The following is a 15,240-nucleotide window of genomic DNA, read 5'->3' on the forward strand; positions in this document are numbered from 1 at the left end:
GCCAGGTATTCAGCTTACAAGGCACAATAACAGTGCATTCTGCTCTGCTCCAGGCTCTTCACTACTGATTTGAGCCAGTGAGCGAGTGCACTGTCAGTGTGCACTTGCATAGTAAACAAGCCACTGAAACAAAGCGTCACTGATGATGCTTTCTTTCAGGGAGGGGCAGAGTGACCACAGCCTTTGCCTCTGATGATGCTTCATTTAAGTATCCCAGCATGCACTGAGATTCTCAAACTAAGTGACATCCAAATGGAAGCAGGAAGAAAAAGAAAAGCAGTGAGTGTAGTGAGGGGAGGATATAGAATTTTAATTAAAGTATATTAGAGAACAGTTAAGTTATGGCATGGAGAATGAAAAATACTATTCAATTCGGACCACCCCTTTAATTTCTAGGTTTAGTGCAACTTAAAGAGAAAGATCCAAAGGCAAACTTTTCTCCGAGAAGTATCTGGGTTGTAAGTATGTTCAGCCTCTAGATGTAAACAAGAATGTTCCTATTCACTGACATCATGCAGAGATCTTGTAAGTATATAAACTACCAAACCGTCTCATTCATTTGATGAATTTACTTATAAATACTAGTAGGACACACGCACATTCTTCTTACATACAGGAAAACGTAAGTAAAAAAAATACCTGATTCTTGTCCATGAACATGAGGCATGTGACTTGGGACAAATTTATAAAAAGGGCTCATATTTTACAAGCCGTGAGCTACAGATCCAATTTTATGTGACATTTACACAGAGGAAGTTGCAGAACCTCGGCTATATATTTGGTATGTGGCCTTGTATGATAATTTAACCTCACTGTTTCTAGCCCAGAGACCTTCATGTATGACCCCATTAAATGTTTATTAGTCTGTATGTTCGATTATATTGTCACTATACAGGGCAAACAGATTGCGCTTTAAGTCAACCATCACTGAAACTCATAATGGAAAAAACAGAACTGAAACAATTATAAATTTCTTCAACTGATCAATAATTATCCTAGAACCTAATAGTGGCCAAAGAAAAGCAGCAAAGGCAGACCCTGCAGCTTGTATGTGTCAAGGGGGTGTCACGCTTGACAGACAGTCCTGTAGTTTCTGGCTATAGAAGGTCGCAGTGTTTGGCTGCATTAGCTGCTCTCTGACTTTCCCTTTTTCCCTGAATGGTGTTTATCTCTTTCTGCTTAGTACCCTGTGGATGTCCTCACCTTTTCAGTTGTTAATTTTCAGCACTTCAATTTTTGTCTTTAATTTCCCTAATTCCCCCCTACTCTATGCTGGTGATAGATTGAATACCCTTAACAACTCTTCAGTGCAGGCAGTCGGCTTATATTCATCTGGAAAAACTTTGGTGTTGCTGAAGTTCCTCTACCTGAGTCATCTGGAGATAAGTTATTATTATTTTTATTATTATTTATTAATATAGTGCCATCAATTCCATGGCGCTTTACATGTGAAAGGGGTATACATAATAGGGACAAGTACAATAATCATAAATAGTACAAGACACAGACAGGTACAGGAGGATAGAGGTCCCTGCCCGCGAGGGCTCACAGTCCACAGGGGATGGGTGAGGATACAGTAGGTTAGGGTAGAGCTGATTGTTATATCAGACTGCTGGGGCAGTTGATAACATGGACTGTTTTATAAGTTTGATAATTAAAATATGAATTTTTAATGAAGATCTTTCCATGGACTTGCTGCTGGAATTTTTTCTGATATATGAGGGTTACGGCAGGTTGTAGGCTTGTCGGAAGAGGTGGGTCTTCAGGTTCCTTTTGAAGCTTGTCAAGGTGGGTGAGAGTCTGATATGTTGAGGCAGAGCATTCCAGAGTATGGGGGAGGCACGGGAGAAATCTTGGATGCGATGGTGGGAAGAGGAGATGAGAGGGGAGTAGAGAAGGAGATCTTGTGAGGATCGAAGGTTACGTGCAGGTAAGTACCGAGAGACTAGGTTACAGCTGTAGATAGGAGACAGGTTGTGGATGGCTTTGTATCTCATGGTTAGTGTTTTGAACTGGAGTCTTTTGGCAATGGGAAGCCAGTGAAGGGATTGGCAGAGAGGAGAGGTCGGGGAGTAGCGGGGGGACAGGTGGATTAGCCAGGCAGCATAGTTTAGAATAGATTGTAGGGGTGCGAGACTGTTAAGCGGGCTTTACACGCTACGATATATCTAACGAGATGTCGGCGGGGTCACGTCGTAAGTGACACACATCCGGCATCGTTAGTGATATCGTAGCGTGTGGCAGCTATGAACGAGCAGAGATACTCGCCTTCTTGTTCATCGCTGACACATCGCTCATTTTCTAAAAATCGAATGTCCGGTTGTCCAATGTTCCCAAGGCAGCACACATCGCTCCGTGTTACACCCCAGGAATGATGAAAACAGCTTACCTGCGTCCCACCGGCAATGCTGAAGGAAGGAGGTGGGCGGGATGTTTACGTCCCGCTCATCTCCGCCCCTCCGCTTCTATTGGCCGGCCGCTGTGTGACGTCGCTGTGACGCCGATCGTCCCTCCCCCTTCAGGAAGTGGATGTTCGCCGCTCACAGCGTCGTTGTTTGGAAGGTAAGTACGTGTGACGGAGGGTTACAGCATTGTGCGACACGGGCAACAAATTGCCCGTGCCGCACAAACGATGGGGGCGGGTGCGATCGCACATGTGATCGCACGACATATTGAAACGTGTAAAGCAGGTTTTAGAAGAGAGGCCACAGAGCAGGAGGTTGCAATAATCCAGGCGGGAGATAATAAAGGCATATACTAGGGGTTTTGCAGCTTCTTGGGAAAGGAATGTATGGATCCGGGAAATATTTTTGAGTTGGAGGCGGCAGGAGGTGAAGAGGGCTTGGAAGTGTGGCTTGAAAGAGAGATCAGAATCTAGGATTACTCCCAGGCAGCGAGCACGTGGCACTGGGTAAAGTGAGCAGCCATTGACATTGATGGATATGTCAGGTGGGGGGGTTGAGTGAGGAGGAGGAAAGACAATGAATTCTGTTTTGTCCATGTTCAGTTTTAGGAATCGAGCAGAGAAAAAGTTATTAGTTTACTCTCCCCTGTGTGTATTCCCTGTGTGTTCTTTAGAGCTTAGTTGGATTGACTAAGAGCTCATCACATCCATTCCCTACCTAGGCCTATTTCAGGTTCAGCCAGGGTCAGGTATCTGGCTCGGTGCATCGGTGCAGAACTTATCTAGGATGGTGAGGGAAGCCAGGGTCTAGCAGTAGGTTTGGTCAGAGTCTACCATCTCCTTCTTTGCTAGACATAGGGTTTCCCTTACCTTTCGCCATTCGCTTTCTACTTCCCCATATCTCGCATGACAGTATGTGAACATCTGAGAGAAGGGACCAGGACTTTCTTCTTCCAAGAAATTGTCACTACCTACAATCGAGACCATTGGAAAACTAATACCCAGAAATCTCATAAGTTACAAGAAAACATTTGCTTTGAATAAAATAATCATATCTGTTGCCACTAGGGGGAGCTTACTGCTGACTTTTTCATTCTCAAGATCAGTAGGAGCTGTATAAATCCCGGAGGATAGAGCTCCTTCTTGTGGAGACTGCAAGTAGACAGAATTTTGCCATTACACTGGAATATAACGGGCATTAATAACATCCAATTTTTTCCCAAACAATTTCTTTATATATTCTTTTCATACATCCACAAATAATCAATTCATGGGATAAATAAGAATCAGTTTTGTAATAGTTCCCATAAATAAGTAAATCTTTATTTTTATATAGCGCTAACATATTCCACAGCGCTTCACATACATAAGGAACACTGTCCCCATTGGGGCTCACAATCTAAATTCCCTATCTGTATGTCTTTTGAGTATGGGAGGAAACCAACACAAACACAGGGAGAACATACAAACTGCTTGCAGATGTTGTCCTTGGTGGGATTCAAACTCAGGACTGCCAGTGCTGCAAGACTGCAGTGCTAACCACTAAGCCACCGTGCCGAATAATGAACACAGACTCCAGTGCAATCAATCCATGATCAGTCCATATGGTCCAGTTGGAGGGAGGAAGGCTATACCAGAAAGGCAGAGACGCTCACCAGAGGAATGACCTCTTTCTTAAGCCCTCAATCCAAACCCTTCCTTCTGAAGACGCACACCATGTGATACCATGCTCCAATGCCATCGCGGTACTAAAATCTATATAAAATACCACATATCCTTCTTTTTCAAGATATAGTGAATTCACATACTGCATACACTATAATACAATCAACAATTTCCTATTCACAATTCATATATTTATCACAGCATGGTGGCTCAGTGGTTAGCACTGCAGTCTTGCAGTGCTGTGGTCCTGGGTTCTAGTCCCACTGAGGACAAAATCTGCAAGGAGTTTGTATGTTCTCCCCGTGTTTGCGTGAGTTTCCTCCCACACTCCAAAAAACATACTGGTAGGGAATTTAAATTGTGAGCCCCAATGGGGACAGTGTTACCAATGTATATGTAAAGCGCTATGGAATTAATAGCGCCCTATAAATCAATAAGTATTATTCTTCTCATATACACATAATCTATGCAATACTAATTTCAGCAGATTATGCTGAAAAACTCTTTACATATTTATTTATATAGTCTAAAATACCATAATTTAGCATATATCCACTTTTATCAGGACATTATTAATTCATATATACTTCGCATGATTAAAAATGTCCTACCTATTCTCAATTGATAACCTCATCATATACACAAAGGTGCATTTCCTTTTTTTTTTTTTTTGTTTACAATTTTTAAATACTTCATTTCTATTAAGTGATCCTGCTTATATCTGCACATGTGCAAAACAAATTATTTTTACAAAAACTCTGTGTGAAGCAACAACTGCATTGCGGCATAAGGTGCTGAAAATTATTAAAAGAATTTGGTTTGATTATAAAAATGACAAGAATCATTTACCTCAATACTAGTGTGGACGGAAACAGATTTAGGTGCAGATCCATTAAGACTGGCCACGTGCATTATGTGACGCCTTGGCCGGGCCAGGTAGTCACAGATAGGCCACTGCACTACACCGTTCCCTCACAGGCAACATCAGCCAACCTTTTTAAACCCTAGTCACTCCCCTCGGGGCTGGATGGACACACCAGGCGGATGGAAGACGCCCACCAAGGAGTCTAGACAGCCCAGGGCGGGAAAGTAAACAGTTCAGTTTAGGAGACAGATGGCGGTCTCCATCTGCAGGAGCTGGGAAGACGGCTCGGTGGAACCGAGGTGGACCGGGACAGGGTAGTGGCCCGCCGGTACCGACCCGGGAAACTGACTCGGAAACCAGAGCACACAAGGGGGTACTCGGACCCTGAAGCCAAGTCCATAAGCTACTGAAACTGGTTAATTCACCGACTGAGGCCAGGACTGGAGGTCCTGTCCCACCCAAAGTCCCGAGAGAAGACAACAGCCCACCGAGGGGGATAGAAGGCTATCGCCAGTGCTCAGAGATCCCACGGGCCAGCGTCTGCGGGCAAGTGCTCCTTAGACCCCATTCAGCCGGGAGCGGACTCCGGAAGTTGCAAGCACAGGCAGTCCACCATTACACAAAGTTGCAGGAGAAAGACAGAGACCACCAGCCGGGTGGGGGACCAGAACACAGCCGGCTGCGGGCACCGACCACCATCACCTTCGTTTACCAGACACTCGTGTATTTCCTTCAATAGTGAGTACACCAGCACCCTGCGGATGCCCATCTCCCTGCACCAGTTCCCACCGGGTCCCGGGGCCACCATCCTTGCCCACGGAGGGGTTAACAACTTGCTGCATAACATCTCCCTCGGGTGCCCCGTCACTGCAGTGATGGTGTCCAACCTCACCACGTACCGTGGGTGGCGTCACGAACTTAATACAGTTCAGCCCGTACATATACGTCCTACATCCACCACTACAACCCCCTTTTTGATTGAAGTGACCGCGAGACCCTCAGGTCCGGAGACCCTCGAGCCACCCACAGAAGGTCCAGATCCGAGTATCTCAGCTGCTGCGAACGGGGCGGCACACATTACAGTATTAATGAATGGCTTGCTGCAGTACAACGTGCCTAAGTCATAAAGTTGTGTGCGTCACTTAAAGGGGCTGTCCATAATTTGGACAGACCCTTCTCAATCACTGTTACCCCTAAGTTATGTCATGTTGTAAGGTGTTGCTCCCCTGAAGCTTCAGTCGCACAGAGTATTGCACCCAATTTTGAGTGTAATATGTAAGGATGCAATGTGGTAGATGGCCGGTATGTGTCACAGAGGGGGAAATCCTCTGTGATCTGAACCTGGAATGTTTCTCTGGGACTTGTAGTTCCATGAGGATTGTTGTACACATTCAGGGCTGGGTTCATGGGATGGTCAGAAGTGATGGGCGGGACTGACCATCCACATACCTCCCATACGTAGGTGTGTCTCATGGGATTTAATGGAGCTGTCGTTTGTCACATGATCTCTGTGTGCTGGTGGGAGCCATCTTGGTTGGAGCACATGTGCAGGAGATCCTGTGCATACAGAGCTAGTGAGAGCTCTGAAATGTCAGGGAGCTGCAGAATCCACTGAGGCTGTGAGGAATTGGAACGTGTACAAGGGCCGGGATGTTGAGCCCAGTGTGAGAGTCTCCCTGGACTGGATGGAGGCAGACTGACAGCCTGCAAACCTACTGGCAGGTAACACCCCGGAAAGGGGACTATACTGGCTGATGCCAGAGAATGAACTGTATGAACAATCAGCAGTTTAAACAGACAGTGAGACATTGTCCTGCGGGAAAGTGGCTGTGGCCCATTACACTGCGTGGTTTATGAGGATGTGAATAAATCACCGAGATTCTTTAAGTGACAAAGTGCTTGTGTGTGTCTTGATCCCGCTGCCAGACGTGTGCCCCAAGACGTTCAGGGCCCAGGTCATCACATTATGGTGGAGAATGCGGGCATATGGCCTGGTTGCTAGGGGCAACACAGCCTGGTTGCTAGGGGCAACACAGCCTGGTTGCTAAGGGCAACGGCCTAGGACATATTCTTGTGGATACGGACTGCTTGCTGTGGATCGGCAGGTCCACGAAAAAGTTTTTTGAAGCGGTTTGCGGTGGATCGGCGGGTCCACGAAAATTGACGGCGCACTCAAGCAGCTTGCGGTGGATCGGCGGGTCCACGAAGTTCCGGGAAAGCTGAGCGACCATGAGTGGAGCCGCAAGCCTGGACGTTATGGAGGAGCTGTACCAGTTCCTTGTGTGTGGTCAGCAGGAGCTGTCAGTGCGCAGAGATGTGGCAGCAGTGGACCAGTTTGTGAGTTCCCTTCTGGGGCCAGTACGGGCACAGGGTACACAGGGAGATAAAGGGGAACGGTGTGAACTGGGATCTAAGGACACTGCAAGGAAGCCACAGAAAGCCCATAAAGGGGTGGTTGCCCATAAGGGGGTGGAGCCCCATAAAGGGGTGGTTGCCCATAAGGGGGTGGAGCCCCATAAAGGGGTGGTTGCCCATAAGGGGGTGGAGCCCCATAAAGGGGTGGTTGCCCATAAGGGGGTGGAGTCCCATAAAGGGGTGGTTGCCCATAAGGGGGTGGAGTCCCATAAAGGGGTGGATGCCCAAAAGGGGGAGGAGTCCCAGAAAGCAGTGGTCCCCCAAAATGGTGCAGAGCATCCCAAATCCAAGGGTGAAGTGGCGCAGATGGACTGTAGCCAGGGACAACAGTGTTCATGCCACAAGTGCCCGGTTTGCGGTATAGACCACCCATCCGACGAGAAGCCACGTCTGTGTTCCGTGGAAGTGGATGGGGAATCTGTAACAGGGGTCGTAGACTCAAGGAGCTTGGTGACCCTGGTGAGGGCCACTTCTGATGTCAACTTGATTCCTGGAAGGAAGATCCACGTCAGCTGCACCCACAATAATGAGACAGAATACCCAGTATCCAGCGTGGTCATAAAGACAGCCAGGGACAGTGGTTCTCATGATGTTGGTGTAGTCTCAGATTTACTGCACCCAATTATTATAGGTTGGGACTCTAAATTATTTGTGCACTTGTGGAAGCAGGGGGACGTATCCGGTTGCTTGTGTAAGAGCCAGAACAGCCCAAAGGAAACCCTACCACATTGGGAGGTGAAAAGGGGTCCTTGTTGTGGAGTTATGTGTGGTAAGGAGGAGATAGTACCTTCTAAAATTGACTGTCCTAAGTTAGGGGTGACCAAAGAAAATGGACGGACCCAACTTGGTGACATAGGGACTAAGGGAATAACCAATAGTGTGACCGTTAAAAACGGGGTAGCTCCAGAAAGGGAGGCAGATATCTGGTTAAGTGGGGACATGATAGTCCAGGACGCCAGGGGGAGTGACGATGACTCCAGAATGGACACTGACTCTTATAAAAGGACAAGAGAGTGCAGTGAGGTACAGACAATTGAGAAGGGTAAAACCTCCTCCAGACGCCGGAGACGTAAAAAGCGCCAAAAGCTTGTGCAAGGTATCCCGTCTGAGGGTGCAGAGAAAGTGAAGTACCTGGTCGAGGAAAACACATTGCCAGTAGCAACTGCTAAGGTAGAGTCAGACAGCGATGTCCTACACAAGAAAGAGGTATCAGAAACTGAACTGACACATTGTAACGACAGACATCAGCAGGGTGAAATGTCAAAAAAGTGAGCCAACCAAAGCAGTAATGGTGGTGTCTCCTATAGATTCCAAGCATGAAGCAGAAGGTCTGTCGGACAAGAGCACTGTAGGAGGTGAAATCCTAGAGGGTAATACAGGACAAGGAATCCTGGAGAAAGTTGGTGAAGTACAAATCCATAGAGGTCATGGTGAGCAGACCGGTAAATTACCCAGTGTTGGGGTGATGAAGGGTGAAAACGGGGCCAAAGGTCTAAGAGGAACAGAGTACCACGCTGAAGGGTGTGACACCCTTGCAGAAAAAAAGAGGACTGAATGTGACACTGCAGAGACCCGCAAGGAAGTTGAAGGTAACGCAGTGAAGACCCAAGACACAGCTGGTGCTGCAGAAGTGAAAAGAGTCTCTGATGAGGTGAAGTCTGGACCAGAGGTCTTATCAGGAACTGATAGCCTGAGTGACCTGCCTGGTAAGACCAAGATGGAAGACATAGAGATTGTCTTGGTTAAGAAGAGTAGCAAACCCAAAGGCTCTGAGGCTGGAGCTGAACCGGAAGAGTGTGTAACTCAAGAGGTGGAGCCGTGCATGAGAGAAAAAGATAGATGCAAGAGACCAAAGGAATGGTCTAATTTCCTTGAAGGTCAAGAAACCGGTCCATTCTTTAAGTGCATGGTAGATGTGCCCGAAGACCTAAGAAAAGCCTGTGCCCATAAGTCGATGCATGAGACGTTTAAGAAGGCTGTAGGGGCCTGTGAAGTGTACTTTGCCCCAGAGACTTGTCGGTTGGTGGTGTGCTCTGCCAGTAATGTCACAAAGAAGCGGGTGGCTATCCTGAGTGACATGCACCTGCAGTGTCTTCGCACGAAATGGCTCATCTCGGCACAGATGGAAGAAGACACCAGACGCTTGGAGTGTATGAAGCAGCTCACTGCAGAATTTCAGGAAGTTGTGGTGGTGAAGAAATCATTAATTGGGCTCGCATTAAGAGCGCTGAAAAGTAACATTCAGCAAGCCAGGAAGGTTCCAGGTATTACAGCGATTGAATTAGAAGAGCACAGTGGAACATTCCAAATCTATGGGAAAACTGAAGAAGCAGTGAAAACAGCTCGAAGGCTGTTGGACTTTGTGGAAGAGGTCACACAAGTGCCCAGAGAACTTGTCAAGAAACTGATTGGCAGAAATGGAAGAGTCATGCAGGAGATGGTTGATACATCCGGTGTGACGAGAGTAAGACTTAAGGTTTATCATAAAGCCAGGTTACCCTGTGAAGTTGGTATGGTTCCATGTGTCATGGCGGGAACAAAGGAGTGTGTTGAAAATGTACGAGTTCTCCTAGAATACCGCATGGGATACCTGGAAGAACTAAAGCAAATGGATCTTGAAAGACAGAAGATTGCAGAGACACTTTGTCAAGTGAGTTTGAGGTCACGACCGCTTTCGGGCCAGGGCCCAGAGAAGAAGTGTGGTCCACCTGATGAACTTGTTGCCTTCACTGGCAAGGGAAGTAGGTCCTGTAGGGAAAGGAGCCTAGGTCATAGAAGACCTACCTATAAATCAGGCTATGGCACAGACTCTGAAGGGTCCAAGCCCTCTAAAACAAAATCTGAAAGAAAAGATGGAGGGAGTGACTGGTCCATAGCCAAAAGTGGTGGTGGGAAAAGGCGGAGATGGAAAGGTGACCTAAGACGTCATGAGAGAAGAGGCCATAGTAGATTGGCAAACAGAGAGTGTGCAGGGTCTAGTTGTGGGAGATCTCCTGTCGGCTCGGTTGTGAGATACCTGGACAAGAGCCCCTCTAGTGGACTGGTTAGCGCAGAGTCAGGCCGCACGGTAGTTTTGACTGATGGGGTGTCTCACTACCACACTGACCGTTGGAGACAGTTATGGAACGATATGTCGGACCGGCGGACGTGTCTGAGAAGAGGGTTCACTGAGGAGGGTTTGGTGACAGTGGCGGATGGTCGGTCAGGAGCAGAAACTCCAAGTTTTCGTAGAGGGCCCATTCGACTGGTAGGGTATGGTTTCCCTAATGCCCTGTCTCAGGGTCACTGTAGGTTGTCGAGTGTTCCACCCTAGAAGTTGGAACAGAGGGGGGGGATATGTAAGGATGCAATGTGGTAGATGGCCGGTATGTGTCACAGAGGGGGAAATCCTCTGTGATCTGAACCTGGAATGTTTCTCTGGGACTTGTAGTTCCATGAGGATTGTTGTACACATTCAGGGCTGGGTTCATGGGATGGTCAGAAGTGATGGGCGGGACTGACCATCCACATACCTCCCATACGTAGGTGTGTCTCATGGGATTTAATGGAGCTGTCGTTTGTCACATGATCTCTGTGTGCTGGTGGGAGCCATCTTGGTTGGAGCACATGTGCAGGAGATCCTGTGCATACAGAGCTAGTGAGAGCTCTGAAATGTCAGGGAGCTGCAGAATCCACTGAGGCTGTGAGGAATTGGAACGTGTACAAGGGCCGGGATGTTGAGCCCAGTGTGAGAGTCTCCCTGGACTGGATGGAGGCAGACTGACAGCCTGCAAACCTACTGGCAGGTAACACCCCAGAAAGGGGACTATACTGGCTGATGCCAGAGAATGAACTGTATGAACAATCAGCAGTTTAAACAGACAGTGAGACATTGTCCTGCGGGAAAGTGGCTGTGGCCCATTACACTGCGTGGTTTATGAGGATGTGAATAAATCACCGAGATTCTTTAAGTGACAAAGTGCTTGTGTGTGTCTTGATCCCGCTGCCAGACGTGTGCCCCAAGACGTTCAGGGCCCAGGTCATCACAAATGCTAAACACAGATCCTGAGGAGGTCAGTCCCGGTTTCACCACATTACACACTCAAATAAACACCAGGTTGCACCTGTCCCCACTGGGGACTGGGCTAGGGTCGGGTGATAAAGGGGTTGCCTACAGAGTGGCATTTACGGGATGGCCTCATATAGGGGCTCCAGTCTCACTAGCTTAGGACCTATGAGGGGGGAGATGCGGCCTGAAGGGGGAGTCAGGAGCCAACACAGTTTGAGAGTTCTCCAGCAGGAGAGGAAAGGAGCAGACATGTTTCACGGGTGCTCCGGTGGGAAGGAAGAGAAGTTCACACGGTTGCCGTGGGAGAGGGAATCTGCTCCCCTCGGAACCGGCACCACACAGGGAGACAGGACCCTAGGGAAGATCATACTCCACGTTGGTTTTCCAGAATCTGCCTGGACGGGGAAAATTTCAAGCTTCCTTGGTCACACAGCGCCCTACAGCACAGTGCCATATAGGATCCGGGGCCTTGGATAATGCCAGACTCCACAGCGGAACCACGGCACCTGCATATAGGAACAGGAGTTCTACTTGTGAAAACCCGGGTCCTCAAGTAGGTTCAAGCCAGGGAATCCACTGCACAAGCGATACAAGGAGAGAGCCCACCGAACACCACACCGGACTGATCTCTAAAAGGATTCGGGTTCGACGAAGCCCATCACAGCAAGTGACTGGTACTACCCGGGTAACCGGCACAGCACAAAAAGTGAGTAAACAACCTGGAACTGCAGCCATGGATTCTGACTTCTGATTTCCGGCACCGCCGCTTGGTGCTTCGGCGCCCGCCATTACTACTCTCCTCATCCTCCTCCTCGGGGCAGGCTCTATCTGTGGGGAGCGATACCATCCCTGGCTGCTAATACCATCCGCCCCGCCATCCGCCAGATTGTGGAACAGAATGTATATTTATTGGACTGGAAATAAGGAAAGTTGCTGTGATGATGATACTGATGAAATACATGTGAATCAGAACCAAGTGTGAGTAAAGTTGCCATGATGAAAGAAAACCCAGTGTCTGCCTCTCTTTTATTGAAACTGGATAGAGCTGATCGAACGCCCAAAAACCGGGGCAGGTGGATCACTGACAGACTTAAAATTAAGTCCAATCCGCTCCGGAATCCGGTGCCCATGTAAGTCAATGGGGACCGGAATCCGGAGATTAAAAACGTTTGTGGAGGGGATGGGGGGGGTAGGAGCACGCTCGGTGTACTCACTGACATGGCGGCACACTTCTTCCGGGTCACGTTTTTCTCTTCTGGAGCCGACAATTCAATATTCATTGTTTTGCCCGCCCACCGGCGTGTGTCATTGGTTGCAGTTAGACACGCCCCCACCCTGAGTAGCAGCGTGTCAGGTGACTGCAACCAATCACAGGCGGCAGAACGGCCGGTGGGCGGGGAAAGCAGTGTATCTGTCGCAAGTCTGACTCCGACTTTTTTTTTTTTAATATATTTAAATAAATAATTAAAAAACCCAACGTGTGGTCCCCCCTAATTTTCATCCCCAGCCATGGTAATGCCGGCTGGGGGCTGGTATTTCAGCCCGCAGCCGCCCGGTATTGCCGCATCTATTAGATGTGGCAATTCCTGTACATTACCGACTCTTCCCGGAAGCGTGATGCGGTGCCAGTCGGCGTAATATGTTTGTGATTGCACGGGCGTCTGTGAGATACCCACATCACAAATCTGTAAACGAATGTAAATGAACACAGAGAGAAAAATCCTTTATTTAGAATAAAGTACAAACGCGTCCTCGTTCACCATTTTACTAACCCAACACCCTGCAGCTCTGGCGTAATCCACATGTCCCACGGCGACACATCCGGCTCTGCTACATGTCACAGCTAGCAGCCGCGTAGAGCACGGCTGCCAGCTCTGAGTGTAGACACTGACTGAGTAGAGGCTGTGACAGGCTGGGCTGTGACATTCTCTCCTCTGCAGCTCCAGCCCCTCCCCTCCTCAGTGATGGCTTGCCCCCCGCAACAGATGTCCACTCTCATTGACCTCTAGCAGGGATACTCGCATGACACTCGGCTCTGCTGTACTGCCAGCGTGAACCGTGTGTCATGTGATGGGATCGCTCCAGTGTAAAAACGCACCGGTGCACGCGGAGACAGACAGCGGAGGAGATGGGGAGAAAGTGCTCCCTCTATCTTCTCCACTCCTGTGATGTGATTGCAAGATCGCATCACAGTCGCATGACCCTCGGCTGACACCCGCAGCAGAGGGTCATTTGCATATCACTTCCGATGCTGTCGCATCGGAAGCGGTACGCAAGTGTACAAGAGCCCTCAGAAGTGTGCGGGTCATAATATGTCAGACTCGTGCGGGTCTGACATGACATCACCCGTCACAGCCTGCCACTGTCTGAACATGAGCGTTCATGTACCTAGAAACACATGCACGCTCCTGTGAGATGTGTGTGCGGCTGTGCTGCGATGTCAGACTTGTGGGAGTCCCTCGCAAGTGTGACTGCTGCCTAAGATAAACCGCATGCGTTTTTTGTTTTTTGTTTCCCCAGTGGGCGGGGAAAACACGGAAAGCTGTGTGTATGTGTGGCGCCCATGACCTGGCAGGCACCACTGAGTACTGCACCCATACTGGGACAGTGCTTCCAGGTGATTCCAAAGGCCAGAATGAGGTGTGTACGCATAGACACATAGCAACCAGGTCTCCCACACCTTTAGAGGGGACCCTTGGGCAGACCCAAGAGGGGGCTCGCCTCCATATTTCATCAAGGGGTGTAGTGGAGGGGCTGGCAGCTAAGGTTGCAGAGGCTGTCAGGAAAGTAGGAGGAGAGCAAGTCTGGTGGCAGTGAGCAGTGGTTGCCAGGAGACGCAGGCGCGCGCACACACTCTAGTCAGACCCTGCACGTGAAGTAGCTGTTAGCGGGGGAGAACGGTGACCAGTCAGTCAGCCAGAAAGACACTGAGGGAGTCAGTCAGTCGAGTACGGGGACTCTGGTGACTAGGTGTAACGGGGTGCCAGGGGTGCCTCCGGGGTTGTAGTCGTGGCCCTGGCTAGCAGGCTTACCCCTGGCTCCACCGTCACTATCGGGACAGGAGATGTCTTGATGGGGCAGAGTGTGGTGGTGCAGAGGTCGTCCGACGTATAAACACTCTCCAGGCATGATTCGGTGCAAATAAAAGACATTCTTTATTTCACAACTCTTTCCAAGACCGGCAGTTACAGATGACTTCACGTTTTCCTTAGCTGGGGGAAAGCCTGCCCTGACGTCTCCTCCAGTGGGGATGTGCCCGGCTACTCTGCTTCGCCTGGCTCCCACTACGGCTACCCACAGCCCGGACCCACACCGGGACTGCTTCGCACTTTGAGGTTCCGCCCGCTCCTTTTCTCTCCGGCTTCCCTATTCTTCCAGCTCCCACACTCTGCCCCTTCTCTGCTTCCTTTCTCCCGTCCCGGACACAACTGCCTTCTCGATCTCACACTCTCCTCCACAACACTACTCCACCCTCCCCTTTCAGCTGCCGGCTCCTCCTACCACCTGTTCCTGTGAGACAGCCGTCCCACCCGGCCACTAGGGGACCCACTAACACAATATAATAACAATAACAATAAAAACATTTTTATTAATAACAGCGTTCCGGGTAAAACTATGCTCCTTTGTAAGGGGTCTGCCCACCCCTTACACACCTCCCCTCTTTGAGCCTAAGCCTCCCGGCAAGGCATGAATCTAAAACTACATTTTAACTAAATAAAGTAATTTCAATAAAACTACGAGAATGTTCACCTTTGGGCGACCGCAAGGGGCACACCAGTCTGGCGCCCGGAGTTCCTCCTGGAAGCTCCCGGTCTTAGTCGTGCCTGGAGGCCGTTGGCAGGC

This window comes from Anomaloglossus baeobatrachus, chromosome 5, assembly GCF_048569485.1.
Source record: "Anomaloglossus baeobatrachus isolate aAnoBae1 chromosome 5, aAnoBae1.hap1, whole genome shotgun sequence".
NCBI classification, from domain to species: Eukaryota; Metazoa; Chordata; class Amphibia; order Anura; family Aromobatidae; genus Anomaloglossus; species Anomaloglossus baeobatrachus.